The 18,486-nt window shown below is 45.2% G+C and overlaps 1 pseudogene; it reads right to left on the bottom strand.

Moving 5' to 3' along the window:
- Positions 1 to 13,522: 13,522 nt before the first annotated feature.
- Positions 13,523 to 13,642, bottom strand: LOC136650517 (5S ribosomal RNA; annotated as a pseudogene).
- Between the last annotated feature and the right edge of the window lie 4,844 nt (positions 13,643 to 18,486).

Raw genomic sequence — 18,486 nt, 5'->3', positions numbered from 1 at the left:
ATACCCTCCCACAAACCCGACCAAGCTCTCTCTTCCTTTATGCATTATGTGGAGATATAACAATGGATGCTGGCTAATGCTATTTTAGTACTGGGGATAAAAACTGGATTTGTTTTCAAAAATACACTCTAAATGAATAAAAGTTTGTGTGGGGGGAAAAAAGAATATGTGAGGAATAAACAGGTACAAGAAAAATAAATCGGTAAACACTAGCTTGTTTTGCTGTGAAAATATATTGCTCTATAAAGTCGTCCTGTGTAGGTGGTCAATTTCTTTTCAAAAGCCTTTCTGTTATCCAAAAACTTTGCCTAGAGAAGCCACACTTCCAGATCTTCCCTCATGTGGATCAAGCTTCCTTTCTCTAGTTATTCATTCAGTGTCTCAGTCTGTATGTTCCAGTAGCTAAAGGCCCAATCCTAATGAGGGTAGCATACCACTCATGGATACTACTCATGCTGGCAAAGCAGCTGGAAAGCACAGACCGGCTGCCAGCGCAACCCTGCCAAAGGAGAGGATGCAATAGGGTGGAGAGTGGGGTGAGGTGGTCTGCGCATGACAGATCCCAAACCCCCTTCCTGAGCCAGAAATGCCTCCAGGGGCTGTGGAGCACTATGCTAGCAACCAGAGGAGTCCCACAGCCATGCAGCAACAACTGCTTAAGTGCTACACCTTTCACTCTCCCCAGCCAGCCTCTCCTCTATGACAGAGCATAGGATCTGCTGGACATTGCAGCGGTGCCCCTGTGCTTTCAGTGGGGCAGCCATATACAATTGGGATGTCAGACCAGTCAGTGGCTCTAAAGCTGAAGCCCTGTCCTTTATTTGGCTGCTAACACCTTTGTTAGAAAAATAAAGAACAGTAGCTTTAATTTGGACCAGTTAAATATTTGGAATTTATAATATGTATGAGATGGACACATCTCTGATGCCCTGAGAGATGTATTGTAATCATTTTCTTGTGAGGACTATATCATTGTCACTAAGCCTGTCAAAAGAAGCACTTTTGTCGTGAAGGAATCTGTTTTCCAGCACACCGTCTAAGGGCCCAATCCTATCCAATTTTCCAGCACTGGTGCAGCCGCAATGCAGCCCCAAGGTAAGGGAACAAATATTCCCATACCTTAAGGGGGCCTCTGTGAATGCTGCCCTACCACAAGATGCAATGCATGACCCATTGGCACAGCTACTCTGGCACTGGAAAATCAGATAGGATTGGGCCCTAATCCAATGCCTATAAAAACTGCAATGACCATTGCAACAATCTCTTTGTGAATTTGTCAACTGGACAGTGAAGGTGATACCACTGGAAGGTACACCAGAAGTACCATGTGTGACTACATGTACCATCAACTCTGTGATCCTTCTGGGCTGTCTTATCAAGATGGGGCACTGTTTTGCAGTGGTTCTGATCCTCCTTGGAAGGACATGCCCAGCAGAGGGTCCTGGAGGATTCTTCCCTGGCCTTTGGTGACTTGCAAGGCTCAACGCTTATAAATAATTAATGTAATAATAAACGTAATATAATTTGGAATGGTCAACTGTTTTTCATTTAGAGGCTGTGGACTCCCTGTTTTCTTCAGGGTTGAAACTGACCATCCTTTCCATCTCTATCTGATCAACTTGTAGTAAAGAATAGGCACCAATAAAATTCAGTGACTCCTGAGTTCGTATTTAGAGATGGGGACATTGTTCTCTTAGTGCAGCTTGAGAAGAAGAAGCTGCTTAGAATTTTTTAAGATGACTCTTGGAATTATTATGGTTAGTGGCTCTGGGCCTTAGTTGTTAAATGGAAAATAGAGAGTTTTGCTTTCTTTATAAGTGGTTGGTGTCCATCCTTTTGGAAGGTAGAGAACGTATATAGTCCTATTACAATACAACTTTTCATCTCTGCCTGTCAAATTGATGAGCCTTTATTGTCTAGTCTTAATGGCCTCTCTTGCTTGCCATTTGGAATGCTCCTCCTTTGGAAGCTATGCATTCTCTACCTCCATGGCTAGAAATATTTCCTACAAAATGAAAATCACACTGTTTGTCCAAAGCAGAGCTCTTCCCACTCCTTGTCCTTATATGTAGGCCTAATGGGCCTTGTCATGAAGCAAGTTGAGGTCCTAGTGGGAGTAGAAATTAGATGCCATTCAGGATGGCTGAATGTGACAAATTCAATCCATGCCAGCCCTAATGAAACTAATTACTGGAAGCGGAAACAAGAGCACCTCAGTGCTCTTATGCAGCACTCATCATATCTACTATATTTGCATAGGAGACCCTTGTACTGCAATCCCTGTTAATGGGTCGGGGATGCCACTGAATGCATGCAGAAAAAAGTACTTCTGGTGTTTTTGTAAACAATAGGAAGCACTTTGTGGGGCTAGCATGGAAGAAGACCTTTATGGTACTGGAAGACGAACCACTGCTGGGTGTGCACGCACGTGTGGCATGTATGTGTGTTCACCTTTCGTTTGCATGAATCATCATGTAGCAGTCCATCAGAATAATTAACTGAACAGATCTGATCTATTTGTGCGTTTCTGGATCCCGCTAAGGGCAGCCTCTAAGGTGCATGGAACTAATAGCCATAATCTTCACTAGGACTTTTTTTAAAACAAGGCACACACTGGAGAGATTTACTTGGTTGGCTGAGAAACAGAGCATAGTTGGAGGCTCCTCTCTGGATGTTAGTAAACAATTTGATACCTTGTCTCATTAAGTCCTGCTCACAAAATTAATTCATTGGCTTGAGTGTGTTGCTGTCAATTGGATGGAAAGCTGGCTGAAGCACCTTGAATAAAAGCTAAGGAGAAGTGTCAGCATTTCAAAGTGTGGGGAGGTGTCTCTGTACTGCTGCAATCTTATTTAGCCACCTTTCTCTAATGTCTTGCAGATAAACAGTGCATTTAATGAGATTCAAGATGCTAAGCTGGAGAAAGTCTTGGGCACAAAGTAACAACACAAAGAGACTAGGAGAGAGTTTTACGTCCAATACATATGATCCAGATAACTAAAAGGGTGGAGAACAGCAAATAATTTAGGCCAGGTAAGGGATCTTTTGTCATGATGGACCAAGTCATTTTGAAGCATCCATGGCCATCCTGAAGCTATCTGTGGTGGCCATTTTGAAACTATCCACAGCGGAGATTTTTAAACATCAGCAATCATTCTGAAGCTAGCTGTTGCTGGCATTTCTGACCAGGTTAGCTACCCCTCCCCCAATCCCACAAATCCCATAGGATCAACGATTCAGTATTTGCTGATTCCGTATCTGCTGGGGCTTCCAGGAACCGAATGCCAGTGAATAATGAGAATTGACTATAAGCGTGTGTGTGTGGGGGGGGGGGGGGGCGGCAAACACAGACACAAGTTCAATCACAGCCCTTGCATTTTGTCTGAAACAGCGCTGCACCTCCACTCTACCGGCTACTACTCCAGAATCTCCAACCTGGTCTTTGGCCAAGAAAGGGTGATGCAAAGCCAAGTGGTCAAGCATGTACTTGTAGGCAGGGTTCCTAGACTCCTGCTGGGCTATTTCAGCTTCTCAGCTCTTTAAAGCTTCAGAACCTCATCTGCAGTAATTATTTTCTCAAGGATTCTTGACATTCTTGTAATTGGCATGTTCAATGCCAATTGCAGGAAGCAAAATAGCTTCTCAGAAATGCAGGCACACATGCAAACAAACCTCCGAGGTCTGCAGGTTGCCTGTACTGTATTTAAGTCTCCTTACTGCAGGTGATGGACCTAACTGTGTGAAAGCAGAAGGCTACAAGCCTTGGATTATATATATAAGTTCCTGTGGTTCCAACCTAGTGACCAGAAAAAGGTGGAGTAATTTCTTCAAATTAGTTAAGATTCAGCAGTCTCAGTCTTCTTGTGCGTGTTTGGAACAGCTGCACCAAAATGGATGTCAGGCTCAGGCCTGTATTAACAAAGAACAGAATAACTCACTGTTACTGCTGCTTAACCTTGTATTGACAGTACAGACTCTAAGCCTAGTGGTTCACTCTCCTTTCTCCACACTCCAGTTCTCCCTTTTCCAAATACCCTTCCCTGAACATCATGAGAATAAACCTATGGCAACTTTCCTACAGCAGTTCCACAGGTGTCCAATAGGTAGCTACACTCACCACGTAGGTCGTCTGGCAGGTACCTGTTAAGAGTTCCACTGCCATCCAAAGTGAAGGGGATGGCAGCAAGAAACAGGGGCTTCTCTGTTGTGGCACCACAACTTTGGAACATGCTTCCAAAGGATTTACTGTCAGCCCCTAGCCTCGTGAAGCAGTTCCAACAAGCCTTAAAAACATTTCTATTTCAATTTGCTTTTCAGGGGGAAAGGTACGGGCTTGATTTTGTATTATAAACGTATTCTACATTTTCATTCATTTTTATAATTTATATATGTATTTTAATCCTGTTGTATGCTGGCTTGGGTGCCCTTCAGGGAGAAAGGCAGGATATAAATCAAATGAATAAATAAAGATATAGGAATATTCCATGTAATCTCTGGAGTGCCACCAGAATCTCGGTGAATACTCTGGGAGCTGAAACAGCAAGCCCCCACTCCAAGGTAGCAGCAAAGGTAGGAGCTTATGCCCTTTCCAATTCAGGCCTCATTTCATTTTTTAAAACATGATTTTAAAACTTGATTCTTAATGAAATACTTATTGAAAAGTTTTTAAATACAGTATTTAAAAGTTTAATATGTCTGCATGTAAGTCAATGGGTCACCACAAAGCTTCTGAATGTAATTGAGTACTAGTTTTGGCCTGGGAGGAGAGTGAGAAGCATTTTAAGTAGACTGGCCTCTGATGCAACCTGAAGGATGTTCTGTAGGGGCGATTTGGGGCTGGAAATCTAAACTAATAATATGTTGGTAATAGTAATCTAATGATAAAATATTGTTTACAAGACAATAATGTTTTTCCAATATTTCTCTAATCAAAAGAATAATTGTCCCTAGGTGTCATATCAGTGGAGGACATTATATTGAAAGTAAACAAAGAGCCAGGAAGACCTTCAACAGGTGGAGGAAGCAGGAATTGCGAAGTAGTCTTTGGTGTTGAAGCAGGGGTGTTACAAACATGTTCTTATTTTCATCTATGAGACAGTGAAGGATATATCAGAGACAGAGGTAAAAGAGTCAGCTAAAAGTGTTTGGACAACAGTCAGGAATATAGTAAGGAATTGCCATAACTAAGAAGAGGAAGGATAGACGGCAAAGGATACTGTAGTCCAGGGCTGGCCCATCCATGAGGCCAAGAGAATTGGTTCTTCAGGTACCCTGGGGGGGCACCCATCTCTGTCCTTCTACTTGCTACCACTGCTTTTCCTTCTCGTTCTGCTCGCTGGATGGAAAAGGAAGAGGAGGACAGAGAAAAAGAGGAAATGTGGAGGGGATGAGAGTGCTGAGCTAGAATATCAGAGAGTGGGAGGAGCAGAGGTTGGCACATCATTGGGTAAGAGGGGCAAAATTTGGCTGCCCACCTCAGGTATCAGGTATTAGGCTGGTCCTTCTTCAGTCTGTGCCATTTGTTGGTGAACTTATCAGATGGAAGACTGCAAACCTCTACATGCTTACCTGGGGATAGGTCCCAATGAACTCAATAGGACTTGTTTCCATCCTTATATATAACTGGTGCAGGTTGGAGGAGACCCATTGGCTGCCTACTGGGGGTAAATAAAATTACCTCCTGCAGGTTGTCCGACTCCCCCCCCCCACCCATGCCATGCATAGTATTAGGCTGTCAGGGTACTTTCTTAAGTTTTAATTGAGACTTTAAAGGTTCAGCTACACATTATTATTGTAAACTGCCCTGAGGCCATTTTCTGGCAAAATGCTGGGTAGAAATGTAATAAGAAATAAATGCGGACATGTTGCATGCAACAGTGTGCAAAAAAAAGCCCCAATGACCATTTCCTTGTCACAAAGCAGCACTGCAAGAAGATCATTTGAAAGGGAAATACAGCAGGGTGATGCTTAACTCCCCCAACAACTAAATTTTCATAATGAGCAATTGATTTGCATAATATGCAAATTAGATGTCCTGAATTTGGTGAACTGGAATATGGTAACCCTATAGGTAGCAATTCATTATACTGTTGCTATCAGCTATGTTCACATTCTCAGAGGCTCTCTGGAACTGTGGGGCAATTAATTGCAGAAACATGGTCTATATTAAAAATCTGAAAAGGACAGCAAGGTCAACATTATCAAGGAATCATTGTGACAGAATTACAACATCCCCAGGGGATCAAAAATCAATGTACAGCATGCAAAGAAGACAGCAAACAATGTTAAAGACAGAAGGCAGGAGATGGACCCACAGCCACTGAGGAAAGAAAACAACACAGGGCTGAAATAAAGAAGGAATAGGGCAGGATTCCAGTCAAGGTGAGACAAGCACAAGAGTCTACACAGCAACAACCTAGAACAGGGGTGCTCACACTTTTTTGGCTCAAGAGCTACTTTGAAACCCAGCAAGGCCCGGAGATCTACCAGAGTTTTTTTTACAATGTTCGCGCCATCATAACATATAACATTTATGTGTACAATGTATGTTGGTGTACCTTGAGCCCCACTGAGTATAACAGGACTTACTCCTGAGTAGACATGCCTAGGATTAGGCTGTGAGGCTGCAATCCTAGCCACACTTACCTGGGAGTAAGCCCCATTGAGTACAATGGGCCTTACTCCCGGTGTTTCCTCCCAGAGGCACCTGAAGGGGGGGGTCGGCACTCCGCGATCTACTCATTTTGCCTCGTGATCTACCGGTAGATCGCGATCCACCTATTGAGCACCCCTGACCTAGAACATAACATTGCCTATTCAATTGGGTGAATTGCCACAATGGGGTCATTATAATGGTGGATCTGGTACTACTGCAATTCATTAATCAGATTGGGGGGACACTTTGTCCAGACAGCTATGTTGATCTGGGACAGGGGTGCCTAAACCCTGGCCCGGGGGCCATTTGTGGCCCTCAGGGACCCCCAATCTGGCCCATAGGCAGCCCCCAGTCTCCAATGAGCCTCTGGCTCACTGGAGACTTGCTGGAGCCTGGGCTGGTTCGATGTGACTGCACTCAGCATGAGAGCCAACTGCTCAACCTCTTGTGAGAATTGCGGGCCAAGGGTTCCTTTCACTGCTTCCTGTTTCATGTCTGCCAAGCAGCAGTGGCAGTGAAGGAAAGGCCGGCTTTGCTTTGCGCAAGGCCTTTTGCAGACCTTGAGCTATCATGAGACTTTTATTCATTCATATAAATTCCATCTCTAATATATTCATTTATGTAAATTTATTCAAATTTTAAATCTAAATTAATTCTTTTTCTCCCAGCCCCTGACACAGTCAGAGAGATGATGTGGCCCTCCTGTCAAAAAGTTTGGACACCGCTGGTCTGGGATGATGGAAGTTCAAATTCAAATACTCTGCCATGAAGCTTTCCATGCAACCCTGGACCAGGAGCTATTTTTCATCTTAATCTACCTCACAGTCACTTTGAGTATAAAGTGGGGGGGGGGGAGGAGAACCATTTACACCACCTTGAGATACTTGGAAGATGGAAGATAATAAAGGGCCCATTGTTATCCGTGGCGGTGGTAGCAGCGAAGAGATTGTTCTTCTCTGCTACCATTGCATCTGCTGACAACCGTCCGGCAGAGCTGTTCCGTGTGGTGCGGGGCCTCCTCCATCAGGCCCCCCCAGTAGACCAGGAGGAATACACGGTCAGCCGCTGCGACGTGTTTGCCCAACATTTTGCAGATAAAATCGATCGTATTCGTCACAACTTGGATGCCACATTGACAGTGTCTGATGATGTCCCCTTGGCAACTGCTTGTCCTGTGTTGTGGGATTCTTTTCAGCTTGTACAGCCTGAGGATGTGGACAGACTCCTTTGGAGTGTGAGGCCATCTGCCTGCCTGCTTGACCCTTGCCCAGCTTGGTTGATAAGAGCTGCCCGGGGTGGACTGGCTGAGTGGACAGGGAGGGTGGTCAACTCTTCCTTGATGGAGGGGACGTTACCACTCGCTTTGAAACGGGCAGAGGTTCGCCCCCTCCTGAAGAAGCCCTCCCTGGATTCCACTGTGTTAGACAACTACCGGCCAGTCTCCAACATCCTGTTTCTGGGTAAGGTAACTGAGCAGGTGGTGGCGTCCCAACTCCAGAGGGTCTTGGATGAAGCGGATTATCTGGATCCTTTTCAATCTGGCTTCAGGCTGGGCTTTGGGACGGAAACCGCCTTGGTCGCCTTGGTGGATGACCTACACCAGGGACTGGACAGGGGAAGTGCGTTCCTGTTGGTCCTGCTGGACCTCTCAGCAGCTTTCGATACCATCAACCATGGTATCCTTCTGGGCCGATTGGCCGAGTTGGGAGCTGGAGGCACTGTTTTGTGGTGGTTCCGCTCCTACTTGGAAGGTCGGTCCCAGATGGTGGTGCTGGGGGATGCCTGTTCGACACCCTGGCCCTTGAGATGCGGGGTGCCACAGGGCTCAATTCTGTCCCCCATGCTATTTAACATCTACATGAAACCGCTGGGAGAGATCATCCGGGGCTTTGGAGTGGGGTGCCATCAATATGCCGATGACACCCAGCTCTATCTCTCCTTTTCTCCAGACTCCAGGGTGGCGGTTGAGGGCTTGGAGCGCTGTCTGGAGGCAGTGAGGATCTGGATGGGGGCTAGCAAGCTGAAATTAAATTCGGATAAGAAAGAGACTCTCCTGGTTCGGAAATCCTCGATGCAGGTGCTGGACTATCGGCTTGCGATGAATGGGGTTGCACTCCCTTTGAAGGAGCAGGTCCGCAGCTTGGGGGTCCACCTGGACTCGCAGCTGCTCCTGGATTCCCAGGTGGCGGCTGTGGCTAGGGGGGTCTTCGCTCAGCTTCGGCTGGTGCGCCAGCTGCGGTCGTACTTGGATCGTGCAGACCTGGCCACGGTGATCCATGCCTCAGTGACATCAAGATTAGATTACTGTAACGCACTCTATGTGGGGCTGCCCTTGAAGACAGTTCGGAAACTGCAACTAGTGCAGAATGCGGCGGCCCGTGTGGTTACTGGAGGTAGGCGGTTCGACTCTGTCAGTCCGCTTCTCCAGCGGCTGCATTGGCTGCCCATTCATTTCCGGGCCCAATTCAAGGTGCTGGTTTTGACCTTTAAAGCCCTATACTGCTCTGCGCCAGGGTATCTTAGAGATCGCCTACTCCCATACAGTCTGGCTCGTCCTCTTAGGTAATCAGAGAAGGCCTTTTTACAAGTGCCGCCGCCTAGGGAGGTACGTGGGGCGGCTGCAAGAAATAGGGCCTTCTCAGTAGTGGCAACAACGCTATGGAACTCCCTTCCCCTTGACTTAAGAATGGCTCCCTCTCTTGAGACCTTTCGGCGAGGCCTGAAGACCCTTCTGTTTAAACAAGCCTTCTGAGTTCTCGGCCTTTTAAATCTTTTAATATTTTTTACAGGCCTGATTCTTTTATGACTTGCTGCTGCTCTATGCTCTTTTTACCTATTTTTTTTATTCTGACTGCTGTTTTTTATGATGTGTTAATATGTTTTTACTTGTTTTCAAATTATGTTTTTAATCTGTTGTAAACCGCCTTGAGTCCCTTCGGGGAGAAAGGCGGGGTAAAAATAAAGTAGTAGTTGTAGTTGTAGTTGTAGTTGTAGTTGTTGTTATTATTATTATCCAACTTTCCAGTACTGATGCAGCTGTGCCAATGAGTCCCGTGCTGCACCCTGTGGTGGTGGGCAGACATGGAGGCCTTCTTCATGGGCTCCATGCACTTTAGGGCTCCATTGCAGCTGCATCAGCACTGGAAAGTTGGGTAGGAATGGCCCTAAGAAATGACAAAACTAAGACAGAACCTATTACACTGAAAACATGATTATCTGAGTGATTACTTACCGATCATCTCCTAAAGCCTCTAGGGGAGTTTACAACCATTTTAAAAACACACATTTTGGAAAAGGGCATTAAAGCTTACATTATTATTTTGTTTGCATACCGTTATAATGCAGGGGTGCAGATTATGGTTGTAGAAAAGATTTCGTGTAGCGCAGCAGAGCTTGGAGAGTCACTTCCAGTCAGAGTAGAACATACAGTACACTACTTAGATCAGGGGTGTCAGACATAAGGCCCGGGGGCTGGATGTGGCCCGTGGAAGCTTTTAATCTGGCCCTCAGGCTCTCAGCTGCTGAGCAGTGCTGAGGTGTTACTGCTGAAAGGACAACCCGCACAATAATTGGGCTCTCCCATATCTTGAAATATGATAAAGATTTTTGTGTTTTCTCTTCTGTCATTTGCAGCTAATGAGTTCCTAAGTGAGAAAAAGTGCTTATTTTTGGTTATGACCTGTTTAATGACAATTCTTTCTGCCTAACGACATCACTTCTGGCCCTCAGCAGGCATCATGAATGCCATTTGGCCCTCAGTATGAAATGAGTTTGACACCCCTGACTTAGATGGACTAATGGTCTGACTCAGAATAAAGCAGCATCATATCATTTGTGCAGGAAGGCTAGTGGGAAAGACCTGGTAAAAGGCTGGGCTCTGAGAGACTCTCTTCAATTCTGAAGCTTCATAATCTGCAGGCAGAGGAACAGCTGCTGTGTCAATGATACTGAAGCCATTTTCTTTTCTAACATGACCAGATCTGTTCTAGTGGGTGACTGAATTACTTGTTGCCATGAGAATAAAATGGCTAATTATTATAATGCCATTATACAAATCAATGGTAAGGCCACACCTGGAGTATTTCATCCAGTTCTGGTTGCCACATATCAAAAAGGACATAGTGGAAATGGAAAAGGTGCAAAAGAGAGCCACTAAAATGATTACTGGGCCGGGACACCTTCCTTATGAGGAAAGGCTGCAGCATTTGGGCCTCTTCAGCCTATAAAAGAGGTGCCCGAGGGGGGACATGATTGAGACATACAAAATTATGCACAGGAAGGATAGAGTCGATAGAGAGATGCTCTTTTCTCTCTCATACAACACCAGAACCAGGGGACATCCACTAAAATTGAGTGTTGGGAGAATTAGAACAGACAAAAGAAAATATTTCTTTACTAAGCGTGTAGTTAATCTGTGGAACTCCTTGCCACAGGATGTGGTGATGGCATCAGGTCTAGATGCATTTTAAAGGGGATTGGACAAATTTCTGGAGGAAAAATCCATCCTGGGTTACAAGCCATGATGTGTATGCGCAACCTCCTGATTTCAGAAATAGGCTATGTCAGAATGCCAGATGAAAGGGAGGGCACCAGGATGCACGTCTCTTGTTGTTTTGTGTGCTTCCTGGGGCATTTGGTGGACCACTGTAAGATACAGGAAGCTGGACTAGCAGGACCTGTGGCCTGATCCAGTGGGGCTGTTCTTAGATTCTTATGCCATATTCAGATTCTGCTGACTTTCTCTAATTATCTTAATAGCCACATAACCTTATTTGTGTAGAGATTTCAACATTCTAGGACAGAGATTTTCAGCCTTTTTCATTTCATGGCACACTGGCAAGGCACTAAAATGATCAAGGCACACCATCAGTTTTTTGACAATTGACAAGATACACTGTCCTATCAATGGAGGATGCGCATCCCCTAATGACCCTACTAATAAATGACCCTCTCTCAAATTCCCGTGGCACACCTGGGGACCATTCACGGCACACCAGCATGCCATGGCACAGTGGTTGAAAATGGCTGCTCTAGGAGGTTGCCCCATTGCCAGGGGTGGGTACTTGTGACTTGTAGACTTGACTCAAGTTGCAAAAACATGCATTTTCTGAGACTTTTGGGAACTCGAGTCATGTGCGTCACTGACTCGGGCACTGATTCCCAACTTGGGGCTCTGACCAAAAGAGCATCATGACTTGTGTAAACACGAGTCATGAAGGCTCATCATTCTTGGCCCACGACTCAGTGACTTGGCTTTGTGTGTGTGCATGCTTGTTTTTTTTTGTTTTTTGTTTTGGCCATTTCCATGTTGCCCCAAAAGACCTTGTGGGTGATCAGGAAGTAAGTATGCATACCAGCACAAGCAGCAGACTTGGTGAGAGGAGGATAGGTTGGCTCCAAGAAGTGGGGGCTGGGGGTAGAGGAGAGAAGCAGCACGATGCTGGGGGAGGAACCAGAAGAAGGCAGGGGCAGTCAGGACGGGGGCTGCCCGTCAGGGGCAGTCAGGAAGAGGGCTTTCTTGTCCATCTCAGAATGAATGGACAATTGATTGGCTGAATGGATGGGCTGATTTTTTTCCCTGGACGAGGGAGGGGAGAGAGAGAACCCAAATGGACAGGGGAGAGGCTTCTTGTGATAGGAAAATGCCTGGCTAGCTCAGGGAGAGGGCTAAGGAGGTGGGTAAAGCATGGGGAGGTGTTTCCTTCTGATAAGAGAGGAACACCTTCCAAACTCATAGATCATTTGAAGTGAAGGACTTCAACACATCGCCGATGGCAAACTGGGAACATCAGTTTCCAGTGCAGTGTTAAATGAGAACTCAGACACATACACCCACCCACCAGCACCTCTGTTTTTTTCTGTGGAGCCACACCTGACAAATGGCATGACTCGCTTTTCAAAAAGACTCAGACTCAAAGTCAAAATTGCTCCAAAAAAGGCTCAGGACAAGTTGTGACGGCTGCCCATTATGACCCACAAGTGAGTCAAGAGGGGTGGAGACTCATGACTTGATTCGCGACTTGGTGCTGTTACTCTGGCACATCCTTACCCATTGCCCTTTGCTCTCACAGTAGGGTCAGAATGATGGCTTCATTTCTTTTAAGATTTTCCTTCAAGATGTTTTTCCAATCAAAGACATTTTCCTGGCTCAAGGGACCCTTCTCCTTCAGCTCTGATTCATGGGGGAAATGAGTGTATCCTCTCTCACACTGTGTTGTGTATCTGCATCTGCGATGCCAGCCCAGCACATGAAGCACAGCCAGAAGCTCTCCCAACCCAGTGATGCAATAATATCCAAATCTGCTTACTGTCTGCCACTGTGACTGAAGAAGTTTCTGTAATAATGTATTAGCTAAAGCTTCCAGATTATCCCCAAAACATCAGCTTTAACAAAGGGGTAATGCCTCTTTAATCCCTGCATGATCCAGGTTCCAGTCTCTCCAGGACATTAATTCACAGCTAATGCATAGATTCTCCAGTAGTTTGCTAATGTAGTTGTAAAAGGCCCTGGATTGTCCAGTCAGTCCAGTTCAAAGCTGTTCCAGAGCCAGCCTGGATCTTTTCTTCCCTCTTTTTTTTCCTCATCACTGCAAGTTACAAGGGACAAATAGATGTGACGTTGGAGTCTGGCAATTAGATGATCCCCACGAGGCCCTGACATGTCCTTCCTCCATCCCCCAACACCATGAGTTTCATCCCATTGTTGAGCCCCTGTGCACTTGGACTCCCAAATAAATTCCTGCTGAATAGTTAGCCATCTTGGTCTTCCTTGGTCAGGATGGAACAGGGACACACCCTGGCTGCATGTGCTCCCCCCACATTCCCCTCCCAGGTTGGCAACCTTCAGTCTCGAAAGACTATGGTATAAGCCTACAGCACCCGGTATTCCCAGGCGGTCTCCCATCCAAGTACTAACCAGGCCTGACCCTGCTTAGCTTCCGTGATCAGATGAGATCAGGCACATGCAGGGTAACAGTTGCTGCTGGGGACTAAGGCTATCAACAGCCCTACCCAACTGTACACCAGCCTCTCCTACAATCTGGATGGATGGGACAGGGGAAAGAACTTGGCTGATGCCCCCACCCCATCTGGGCATGACTTTTCCCAGTTCAGCAGTGTGGGGAAGATGGGCGGAACAGCCCCTCCGGGGACTGACCCCAGGCAGTCATACCACAACCCAGACATGGAGGCTGATGGCACTGCATTTACTGGGGTGAGGTGATACACTAAAGGGGAACTCGGGAGGAGAAACGGTAGGGTCAATGGGAGCCTGGTGTAGCTGGTAGGGGACACATTGTGCTAGCCATTGGCCACTGGGGTAGCCCGCAGTGCTTCATAGCCCTGGCTGACTACTTGGCCCAGGATGGTACAGCTTCTGGGCAGCCACTGGAGTTCCCCAGGAAGTGTTGAAGGTGTGCCCCAGGCAACCAGGTAGCCCACTCCACACTTATTGTCAGTGTCTGAAGACGTTGGTGTGATGTGTGTGGTGTGATGTGCTCTTAGCTGGTAATGCCTGTGGGGCCCTGCTGTTGTCACTGAGATGGCTCCTCATAGGCATGTGGGATTTCTATGGCCACTGGGCATCCCACCTTCTCAGCCAGTAGTGGAATGTTCTTCTGCAGGACCCTGTTGTGGAGCATTGTACACACAAGGAACACTTGGCTGCCTTCTCAGGTGTCCTTATTAGTCACACACACACACACCCCCCACGGTAGGTACAGGCACTGAAAGTGCATCTTTAGCATTCCAAAAGCATGCTCCAAATCCAAGCCAGCCAGCCAGTGCTTAACACTGTACCTGCCCATAGACCCTAGGCGTTAGCCATGAACATTGTCGTGAGGTAGGGCTGCAAGGGGTAGCCACAGTTGTTTGGAGGCAGCCAATTACCACCAATGTAACAGCTTGGCCCCCCAAACCCTTGGCCTCTGATGTAAGAACCAGCCATCCCCCCCAACTGTGATGGCAGGGGGAGCTTGAGGATGGAGGCATCAAACACCTGGGTATCATGACACTGTTGAAGAGTTTCTGTGCACTGAAAGGCACCTCGACATTCAGAGTATGTTGGTGGCGCCTGTTGTGGTACATCCCTTGTTTCCTTGTTCTTGACTGAAGCAGTTATAACCAGGTGTCACACTGACATTTGGGAAATCTATAGAATGTCTACCTTTAGAACACATACATAGAATAGCAAAAACAGGAGTTTCCCCACCCAGTATCTGTGGGGGATAAGTTCCTGCGGCCACTGCGGATACCAAAAACTACAGATAGCAGCAAACCCTACTCAAAACACCCCTGTTGCACTTATGACTCACCTCTTTAATTGCAAATGCTTTGCAAAAGGAAGTTTTTTTCTGTTTGTCATTTTGGAACAGGAAGCAAACAGTTAGAACCTAAACTCATAACTGCTAGAGCAGTGGTTCTCACACATTTAGTACTGGGACCCACTTTTTAGAATGAGAATCTGTCAGGACCACTGGCGTCGCTAGGGAGGTGCGGGGGGTGCGGGCTTCAGCAGGTGACACGCTGGGGTGTGTGTGATGCGCCCTGGGGGGAGGATGCGCTAACATCGTGGGGTTAGGAGCTACCCCATCATGCCATACACTGTTGGATGTGGAATTCTCAGTGGAGTGCAATGGAAGCCCACAATAGGACTTACTTCAGAGTAGATTCACTTGGTGGAACAGGACTGGCTCCCCCTTATTTAATTATTTTATTTTAGTTTAATTATTTATAATTATTTATTTTAATTTGCTTGACGATGTCACTTCTGGCCATGACATCACTTCCAATGGGTCCTGGACAGACTGTCATTCTAAAAAGTGGGTCCCAGTGCTAAAAGTTTGAGAACTGCTGCAATAAGTTGTTAGAACAATCCTGGGCTGCAATTCTACTCACACTTACCCAGTAGTAAGTCCCATTTACTATCACTGTTAAAAGAGTATACATAGTAGCTTGTTAAAAGTACAGGTCTGTAACATTTCCCCAAATGCAATCACATACCATGGTAGCATCAAGTCTAATATAGTAAAAATAAAATATTGAAATGAATGGGGACCCACCTGAAATTGGCTCGCAACCCATGTAGTGGGTCCCGACCCACAGTTGGAGAAACACTGTGCTAGAGGAACACTTCGGGAGACAACTGCAAGAATGATGACAGGAAGTGGTCAGCAGAGGTGCACACTTCTGCTTACTCAAGACTTTCCCTGGCTAAGAGGGATTTTCCATGATCACTGTCACCTTTATGTTTACTTAAGTGATCCTGAAAAGAAAATTTTAAAAAAGCCACTATCTGTCTAGTTATGAGTACAGAGCAGGTTGCTTAACGGGGTAAGAGGCAACTTAACACAATCTTGAAAAATATCTACCCTAAGTTATCCATTACTCTTTAAAAGCACCTTGTTATACTAACAATCACAATGGCTACAGGGACCTTTGTTTCTCCCCTAGGAGTATTACCATATTTTTACTAGATACAGCAGTAGCAGCATCTCTACTCTTTACTTTCCAAGGCTTAAGGGGGAACAGAACCCCAGGAGAGGACTAGAAACACTGTGCATACTCCAATTAGCTGGGCACCCAGCTTTAATCAGGCCAGGGTTTCAAGCACCCCAGAGTTACATAAGTTGTCCTATTGACTTTTACAGAGCCTATTACGTAACTTTCTAGTTCAGCTCTAATCTGCTATTATTCAATATACGACACAGGTTATCTGAACATTTCAGTCATACATTAAACTACTTTTACAATGTAAAAAATATAGCAATGCAATTCATAAGAAAAGATACATATACTATAAATAGTAATCCATAAAACTAAGTACAATCTAAGCATCACATCCTTTAAATAATTACTTCACTTTTAGAATACTGTATACACAATATCTATCCCCTTGTCCAATAAATTTAACTATCTCAAAGAAATAAAAAAATGGTCATGCCAAATCTTTTAACTGTATTTTAAACTGTATTTAACTGTATTTTAACTGTATTTAACTGCCAAATCTTTTAAATGTGACAAAGTATACATTTTTATATAAATGTATCAACCTGAGGGATCTGTATGATAACTTGAAAAATATGGAAATCAGTACAATTTCAGATTCTCAGGTACCATTCAGTTAATGGGAGGAGGGTCAACTTTCCTCTACATTAGTGTTTTTCAAACTGTGGGTTGGGACCTACTAGGTAGGTTGTGAGCTATTTTCAGGTGGGTCCCCATTAATTTCAATATTTTATTTTTAATATATTAGATTTGATGCTACCACGGTATGTGACTGCATACTGACCTGTATTTTTAACAGGCTACTATGTATATTCTTTTAACAATGATAGTAAATGGGACTTACTCCTGGGTCAGTGTAGATAGGATCGCAGCCTAGGACTGTTAAAAAATTTCCTGCCTGATGACATCTTCCGGTCATGACATCACTTCCAGTGGGTCCTGACAGATTCTCATTCTAAAAAGTGGGTCCTGGTGCTAAATGTGTGAGAATCACTGCTTTACACTGTTTATCCTATGTGTGGCTCCTCAAAGTCAGTCTCACTGAGTTTAGTGGGGCTTATTCTCAGGTAAGCGTGTATAGGATTACAACCTTAGAAACATAACCTTGATAGCTAGTAAGGGATGTGAAAAAAAACTATTGCCTGTAAAACTCACCGCTTGCTAAATTAAGATCCAAGTCCTGTGCTTTTACTCACATATTTTCTATAGTGACTTTTTAGTTAGACAGTAGAAGTTAATCTCTTACAAATGCCCCTCAAATAAACATTCTTGTTTTAACTTGAAAGGAATCCATGAACTGACACTTGTATCTTTGTTGAAATCTGAAAATGGTACCCGTGCCTAGTGCACAGTTGTCCTGACGGGTAGTCTTTTCTAATTGCTATAGAACCAAATGGAGCAACACAAGATTTTCATTTTTGCTTGGAGATTATCCTGCTATGATGGAACAGTCATGAACCCTCCAGGGGTAAATGTTTTTCCATCTCATTCTAAGTGTGGATGCTAAGTGACATCCAGAGGCTTCCGGCTTCAGTCCCAGAATGCACTTTACCTACCCAGTTTTTGCTTGCCTGAATTCTGTTGCCCCAAGCTCAGGCTGACTGAAAGTACACTTATCAACAACCTCTTATTTCATAAATGCCTGTAACAGGCATTTATAGATCCAGAGAACCTCACTGACACCACTGAGAAACACAGAAATCACCAAATGGGATTCAAATCACCTATACAGTACTTTCAAAGGGGTTCATAAAAACATGTCTTACATCCTGATCCTACACAGGATTGGACTGCCGGGCAGAACACGTTGCAACAATGGAACTGATGTCCACTGTTGCGAAATGGTTAGCATGCATAGAGCTTCAGTGGTGGCCATTTTGCACATACTGCCAAAGGGAGGTTGTTAGGCAGTGTTGCATCACACACCCCAGGTCATAGCCGGGTAGCAGTCCACTTTGACCTTGTGACACCACTGCCCAGAAGTTCCATCCAGGATTTATAAATTGTGTTGAGAGACTTACAAACCCATAATAAATGTAAACCAAAAATATGGTGCTTCAGGAAGAAGAGGGTGGTCAGCTGCTTTGCGCTACTGTCCTTCACCTCCCAGTACTCTCTCCATTAGTCAAGGGTAAAATGGGGAGGTTTATTGGAAGGTAGGGAGCAATACAGCAGAAACCAGCTGGTATCTTTCCCCCACATACTATTAACAATATCTAGATGTCCTATCCCACCTCCTCTGCTGCATGGTTGGTTGGCAACCTTCAGTCTTGAAAGACTATGGTATAAGCCTACAGCACCCGGTATTCCCAAGCAGTCTCCTATCC

This window comes from Tiliqua scincoides, chromosome 4 (assembly GCF_035046505.1).
Source record: "Tiliqua scincoides isolate rTilSci1 chromosome 4, rTilSci1.hap2, whole genome shotgun sequence".
In the NCBI taxonomy this organism is placed as follows: domain Eukaryota; kingdom Metazoa; phylum Chordata; class Lepidosauria; order Squamata; family Scincidae; genus Tiliqua; species Tiliqua scincoides.
Note: the sequence above shows the minus strand (reverse complement) of the source record. Positions and strands in the feature narration are given on the sequence as shown.